Genomic DNA, 7,500 nt, shown 5'->3' with positions numbered 1-7,500 from the left:
GCATGCCCGTGTGTGTCCCCAGTCTAAATGTCAGTGTGTGTTCCTCAGTCTAAAAGCCAGTGTGTTCCCCCAGTCTAAATGCCAGTGTGTTCCCCAGTCTAAAGGCCAGAGTGTGTTCCCCAGTCTAAAGGCCAGTGTGTTTCCCCAGTCTAAAAGCCAGTGTGTGTTCCCCCAGTCTAAAAGCCAGTGTGTGTTCCCCAGTCTAAAGGCCAGTGTGTGTTCCCCAGTCTAAATGCCAGTGTGTGTTCCCCCAGTCTAAAACCAGTGTGTGTTCCCCAGTCTAAATGCCAGTGTGTTCCCCCAGGCTAAAGGCCAGTGTGTGTTCCCCAGTCTAAATGCCTGTGTGTGTTCCAGTCTAAATTCCAGTGTGTTCCCCAGTCTAAATGCCAGTGTGTTCCCCCAGTCTAAATGCCAGTGTGTGTTCCCCCAGTCTAAAGGCCAGTGTGTGTTCCCCAGTCTAAATGCCAGTGTGTGTTCCCCAGTCTAAATGCCAGTGTGTGTTCCCCCAGTCTAAATCCCAGTGTGTGTTCCCCAGTCTAAATTCCAGTGTGTTCCCCAGTCTAAATGCCAGTGTGTGTTCCCCAGTCTAAATGCCAGTGTGTGTTCCCCAGTCTAAATGCCAGTGTGTGTTCCCCAGTCTAAAGGCCAGTGTGTGTTCCCAGTCTAAAGGCCAGTGTGTGTTCCCCAGTCTAAATGCCAGTGTGTTCCCCCAGTCTAAATGCCAGTGTGTTTCCCCAGTCTAAAAGCCAGTGTGTTCCTCAGTCTAAAAGCCAGTGTGTTCCCCCAGTCTGAAAGCCAGTGTGTTCCCCAGTCTAAAGGCCAGTGTGTGTTCCCCCAGTCTAAAGGCCAGTGTGTGTTCCCCAGTCTAAAGGCCAGTGTGTGTTCCCCAGTCTAAATGCCAGTGTGTTCCCCAGTCTAAATGCCAGTGTGTGTTCCCCCAGTCTAAATGCCAGTGTGTGTTCCCCCAGTCTAAATACCAGTGTGTGTTCCCCCAGTCTAAATTCCAGTGTGTTCCCCAGTCTAAATGCCAGTGTGTGTTCCCCCAGTCTAAATGCCAGTGTGTGTTCCCCCAGTCTAAATGCCAGTGTGTGTTCCCCCAGTCTAAATACCAGTGTGTGTTCCCCCAGTCTAAATCCCAGTGTGTTCCCCCAGTCTAAAGGCCAGTGTGTGTTCCCCAGTCTAAAAGCCAGTGTGTTCCCCAGTCTAAAGGCCAGTGTGTGTTCCCCAGTCTAAATGCCAGTGTGTTCCCCCAGTCTAAAGGCCAGTGTGTTCCCCCAGTCTAAATGCCAGTGTGTGTTCCCCCAGTCTAAATGCCAGAGTGTGTTCCCTCAGTCTAAATTCCAGTGTGTGTTCCCCAGTCTAAAAGCCAGTGTGTTCCCCCAGTCTAAAAGCCAGTGTGTTCCCCCAGTCTAAATGCCAGTGTGTGTTCCCCAGTCTAAATGCCAGTGTGTGTTCCCCCAGTCTAAAAGCCAGTGTGTTCCCCCAGTCTAAAGGCCAGTGTGTGTTCCCCCAGTCTAAAAGCCAGTGTGTGTTCCCCCAGTCTAAAAGCCAGTGTGTGTTCCCCCAGTCTAAATGCCAGTGTGTGTTCCCCCAGTCTAAAAGCCAGTGTGTGTTCCCCCAGTCTAAAAGCCAGTGTGTGTTCCCCCAGTCTAAATGCCAGTGTGTGTTCCCCCAGTCTAAAAGCCAGTGTGTGTTCCCCCAGTCTAAAAGCCAGTGTGTGTTCCCTCAGTCTAAAGCCAGTGTGTTCCCCAGTCTGAAAGCCAGTGTGTTCCCCCAGTCTAAAGGCCAGTGTGTGTTCCCCAGTCTAAAGGCCAGTGTGTGTTCCCCAGTCTAAAGGCCAGAGTATGTTCCCCCAGTCTAAATGCCCGTGTGTTCCCCCAGTCTAAATGCCAGTGTGTTCTCCCAGTCTAAATGCCCGTGTGTTCCCCAGTCTAAAGGCCAGTGTGTGTTCCCCAGTCTAAAGCCCGTGTGTTCCCCAGTCTAAATGCCCGTGTGTTCCCCAGTCTAAATGCCAGTGTGTTCCCCAGTCTAAATGCCAGTGTGTGTCCCCCAGTCTAAATGCCAGTGTGTGTTCCCCAGTCTAAAAGCCAGTTCCCCCAGTCTAAATGCCAGTGTGTGTTCCCCCAGTCTAAATGCCAGTGTGTGTTCCCCAGTCTAAATGCCAGTGTGTGTTCCCCCAGTCTAAATGCCAGTGTGTGTTCCCCCAGTCTAAATGCCAGTGTGTGTTCCCCAGTCTAAATGCCAGAGTGTGTTCCCCCAGTCTAAATGCCAGTGTGTTCCCCAGTCTAAATGCCAGTGTGTGTCCCCAGTCTAAATGCCAGTGTGTGTTCCCCCAGTCTAAATGCCAGTGTGTGTTCCCCCAGTCTAAATGCCAGTGTGTGTTCCCCCAGTCTAAAAGCCAGTGTGTTCCCCCAGTCTAAATGCCAGTGTGTGTTCCCCCAGTCTAAATCCCAGTGTTTCCCCCAGTCTAAATCCCAGTGTGTGTTCCCCAGTCTAAATCCCAGTGTGTTCCCCAGTCTAAAGCCAGTGTGTTTCCCCAGTCTAAATGCCAGTGTGTGTTCCCCCAGTCTAAAGGCCAGTGTGTGTTCCCCCAGTCTAAATGCCAGTGTGTGTTCCCCAGTCTAAATGCCAGTGTGTGTTCCCCAGTCTAAATGCCAGAGTGTGTTCCCCCAGTCTAAATGCCAGTGTGTTCCCCCAGTCTAAATGCCAGAGTGTGTTCCCCAGTCTAAATGCCAGTGTGTGTTCCCCAGTCTAAAAGCCAGTGTGTTCCCCCAGTCTAAATGCCAGTGTGTGTTCCCCCAGTCTAAAAGCCAGTGTGTTCCCCCAGTCTAAAAGCCTGTGTGTTCCCCAGTCTAAAGGCCAGTGTGTGTTCCCCAGTCTAAATGCCTGTGTGTTCCCCAGTCTAAATGCCTGTGTGTTCCCCAGTCTAAATGCCCGTGTGTTCCCCCAGTCTAAAGGCCAGTGTGTTCCCCAGTCTAAAAGCCAGTGTGTTCCCCCAGTCTAAAAGCCAGTGTGTTCCCCCAGTCTAAAGGCCAGTGTGTGTTCCCCCAGTCTAAATGCCAGTGTGTGTTCCCCAGTCTAAAAGCCAGTGTGTTCCCCAGTCTAAATGCCTGTGTGTGTTCCCCAGGCTAAATGCCAGTGTGTTCCCCAGTCTAAATGCCAGTGTGTTCCCCAGTCTAAAGGCCAGTGTGTTCCCCCAGTCTAAATGCCAGTGTGTTCCCCAGTCTAAAGGCCAGTGTGTGTTCCCCCAGTCTAAAGGCCAGAGTGTGTTCCCCCAGTCTAAATGCCAGAGTGTGTTCCCCCAGTCTAAATGCCAGTGTGTTCCCCCAGTCTAAATGCCAGTGTGTTCCCCCAGTCTAAATGCCAGTGTGTTCCCCCAGTCTAAATGCCAGTGTGTTCCCCCAGTCTAAAGGCCAGTGTGTGTTCCCCCAGTCTAAAGGTCAGTGTGTGTTCCCCAGTCTAAAGGCCAGTGTGTTCCCCAGTCTAAAAGCCAGTGTGTTCCCCAGTCTAAATGCCAGTGTGTGTCTAAAGGCCCCCCAGTCTAAAGGCCTGTGTGTGTTCCCCCAGTCTAAAGGCCAGTGTGTGTTCCCCCAGTCTAAAGGCCAGTGTGTGTTCCCCCAGTCTAAAGGCCAGTGTGTTCCCCAGTCTAAAAGCCAGTGTGTTCCCCCAGTCTAAATGCCAGTGTGTTCCCCAGTCTAAAGGCCAGTGTGTGTTCCCCAGTCTAAAGGCCAGTGTGTGTTCCCCCAGTCTAAATGCCAGAGTGTGTTCCCCAGTCTAAATGCCAGTGTGTTCCCCCAGTCTAAATGCCAGTGTGTTCCCCAGTCTAAATGCCCGTGTGTTCCCCCAGTCTAAATGCCCGTGTGTTCCCCAGTCTAAATGTGTGTTCCCCCAGTCTAAAAGCCAGTGTGTTCCCCCAGTCTAAATGCCAGTGTGTGTTCCAGTCTAAATGCCAGTGTGTTTCCCCAGTCTAAAAGCCAGTGTGTTCCCCCAGTCTAAATGCCAGTGTGTGTTCCCCAGTCTAAATGCCAGTGTGTGTTCCCCCAGTCTAAATGCCAGTGTGTGTTCCCCCAGTCTAAATGCCAGTGTGTGTTCCCCCAGTCTAAATGCCAGTGTGTGTTCCCCAGTCTAAATGCCAGAGTGTGTTCCCCAGTCTAAATGCCAGTGTGTTCCCCCAGTCTAAATGCCAGTGTGTTCCCCCCAGTCTAAATGCCAGAGTGTGTTCCCCAGTCTAAATGCCAGTGTGTGTTCCCCAGTCTAAATGCCAGTGTGTGTTCCCCCAGTCTAAAAGCCAGTGTGTTCCCCCAGTCTAAATGCCAGTGTGTGTTCCCCCAGTCCAAATCCCAGTGTGTTCCCCCCCAGTCTAAATCCCAGTGTGTGTTCCCAGTCTAAATCCCAGTGTGTTCCCCAGTCTAAATGCCAGTGTGTGTTCCCCCAGTCTAAATGCCAGTGTGTGTTCCCCCAGTCTAAATGTGTGTTCCCCAGTCTAAATGCCAGTGTGTGTCCCCAGTCTAAATGCCAGTGTGTGTTCCCCCAGTCTAAATGCCAGAGTGTGTTCCCCAGTCTAAATGCCAGTGTGTTCCCCAGTCTAAATGCCAGTGTGTTCCCCAGTCTAAATGCCAGAGTGTGTTCCCCCAGTCTAAATGCCAGTGTGTGTTCCCCCAGTCTAAAAGCCAGTGTGTTCCCCCAGTCTAAATGCCAGTGTGTGTTCCCCAGTCTAAAGGCCAGTGTGTGTTCCCAGTCTAAATGCCAGTGTGTGTTCCCCAGTCTAAATGCCAGTGTGTGTCCCCAGTCTAAATGCCAGAGTGTGTTCCCCAGTCTAAATGCCAGTGTGTTCCCCAGTCTAAATGCCAGAGTGTGTTCCCCAGTCTAAATGCCAGTGTGTGTTCCCCAGTCTAAAAGCCAGTGTGTTCCCCTCAGTCTAAATGCCAGTGTGTGTTCCCCCAGTCTAAATGCCAGTGTGTTCCCCCAGTCTAAAAGCCTGTGTGTTCCCCAGTCTAAAGGCCAGTGTGTGTTCCCCAGTCTAAATGCCTGTGTGTTCCCCCAGTCTAAATGCCTGTGTGTTCCCCAGTCTAAATGCCCGTGTGTCCCCAGTCTAAAGGCCAGTGTGTTCCCCCAGTCTAAAAGCCAGTGTGTTCCCCCAGTCTAAAAGCCAGTGTGTTCCCCAGTCTAAAGGCCAGTGTGTGTGTCCCCAGTCTAAATGCCAGTGTGTGTTCCCCAGTCTAAAAGCCAGTGTGTTCCCCCCAGTCTAAATGCCTGTGTGTGTTCCCCCAGGCTAAATGCCAGTGTGTTCCCCCAGTCTAAATGCCAGTGTGTTCCCAGTCTAAAGGCCAGTGTGTTCCCCCAGTCTAAATGCCAGTGTGTTCCCCCAGTCTAAAGGCCAGTGTGTGTTCCCCCAGTCTAAAGGCCAGTGTGTGTTCCCCCCAGTCTAAATGCCAGAGTGTGTTCCCCCAGTCTAAATGCCAGTGTGTTCCCCAGTCTAAATGCCAGTGTGTTCCCCAGTCTAAATGCCAGTGTGTTCCCCCAGTCTAAATGCCAGTGTGTTCCCCAGTCTAAAGGCCAGTGTGTGTTCCCCAGTCTAAAGGTCAGTGTGTGTTCCCCAGTCTAAAGGCCAGTGCCCCCAGTCTAAAAGCCAGTGTGTTCCCCCAGTCTAAATGCCAGTGTGTTCCCCAAAAGGCCTGTGTGTGTTCCCCAGTCTAAAGGCCTGTGTGTGTCCCCAGTCTAAAGGCCAGTGTGTGTCCCAGTCTAAAGGCCAGTGTGTGTTCCCCAGTCTAAAGGCCAGTGTGTTCCCCCAGTCTAAAAGCCAGTGTGTTCCCCAGTCTAAATGCCAGTGTGTTCCCCCAGTCTAAAGGCCAGTGTGTGTTCCCCCAGTCTAAAGGCCAGTGTGTGTTCCCCAGTCTAAATGCCAGAGTGTGTTCCCCCAGTCTAAATGCCAGTGTTCCCCAGTCTAAATGCCAGTGTGTTCCCCAGTCTAAATGCCAGTGTGTTCCCCCTAAATGCCCGTGTGTTCCCCAGTCTAAAGGGCCAGTGTGTGTTCCCCAGTCTAAAAGCCAGTGTGTTCCCCCAGTCTAAATGCCAGTGTGTGTTCCCCCAGTCTAAATGCCAGTGTGTGTTCCCCCAGTCTAAATGCCAGTGTGTTCCCCCAGTCTAAATGCCAGTGTGTGTTCCCCCAGTCTAAATGCCAGTGTGTGTTCCCCAGTCTAAATGCCAGTGTGTGTTCCCCAGTCTAAAGGCCAGTGTGTGTTCCCCAGTCTAAATGCCAGTGTGTGTTCCCCCAGTCTAAATGCCAGAGTGTGTTCCCCAGTCTAAATGCCAGTGTGTTCCCCAGTCTAAATGCCAGTGTGTTCCAGTCTAAATGTGTGTTCCCCAGTCTAAATGCCAGTGTGTTTCCCCAGTCTAAATGCCAGTGTGTGTTCCCCCAGTCTAAAAGCCAGTGTGTTCCCCCAGTCTAAATGCCAGTGTGTGTCCCCAGTCTAAATCCCAGTGTGTTCCCCCAGTCTAAATCCCAGTGTGTGTTCCCCAGTCTAAATCCCAGTGTGTGTTCCCAGTCTAAATGCCAGTGTGTGTCCCCCAGTCTAAATGCCAGTGTGTGTTCCCCCAGTCTAAAGGCCAGTGTGTGTTCCCCAGTCTAAATGCCAGTGTGTGTTCCCCCAGTCTAAATGCCAGTGTGTGTCCCCAGTCTAAATGCCAGAGTGTGTTCCCAGTCTAAATGCCAGTGTGTTCCCCCAGTCTAAATGCCAGTGTGTTTCCCCCAGTCTAAATGCCAGAGTGTGTTCCCCCCAGTCTAAATGCCAGTGTGTGTTCCCCCAGTCTAAAAGCCAGTGTGTTCCCCAGTCTAAATGCCAGTGTGTGTTCCCAGTCTAAAAGCCAGTGTGTTCCCCAGTCTAAATGCCCGTGTTCCCCAGTCTAAAGGCCAGTGTGTGTTCCCCCAGTCTAAATGCCTGTGTGTTCCCCAGTCTAAATGCCTGTGTGTTCCCCCAGTCTAAATGCCCGTGTGTGTTCCCCAGTCTAAAGGCCAGTGTGTTCCCCAGTCTAAAAGCCAGTGTGTTCCCCAGTCTAAAAGCCAGTGTGTTCCCCCAGTCTAAAGGCCAGTGTGTGTTCCCCCAGTCTAAATGCCAGTGTGTGTTCCCCAGTCTAAATGCCAGTGTGTTCCCCAGTCTAAATGCCTGTGTGTGTTCCCCAGGCTAAATGCCAGTGTGTTCCCCAGTCTAAATGCCAGTGTGTTCCCCAGTCTAAAGGCCAGTGTGTTCCCCAGTCTAAATGCCAGTGTGTTCCCCAGTCTAAAGGCCAGTGTGTGTTCCCCAGCTCCAAAGGCCAGTGTGTGTTCCCCAGTCTAAATGCCAGAGTGTGTTCCCCAGTCTAAATGCCAGTGTGTTCCCCCAGTCTAAATGCCAGTGTGTTCCCCAGTCTAAATGCCAGTGTGTTCCCCAGTCTAAATGCCAGTGTGTTCCCAGTCTAAAGGCCAGTGTGTGTCCCCAGTCTAAAGGTCAGTGTGTGTTCCCC

This window comes from Oncorhynchus keta, unplaced genomic scaffold (genome assembly GCF_023373465.1).
Source record: "Oncorhynchus keta strain PuntledgeMale-10-30-2019 unplaced genomic scaffold, Oket_V2 Un_contig_16230_pilon_pilon, whole genome shotgun sequence".
Classification (NCBI taxonomy): domain Eukaryota; kingdom Metazoa; phylum Chordata; class Actinopteri; order Salmoniformes; family Salmonidae; genus Oncorhynchus; species Oncorhynchus keta.
The sequence above is the reverse complement of the archived record's forward strand: the minus strand, read 5'-3'. Positions refer to the sequence as shown.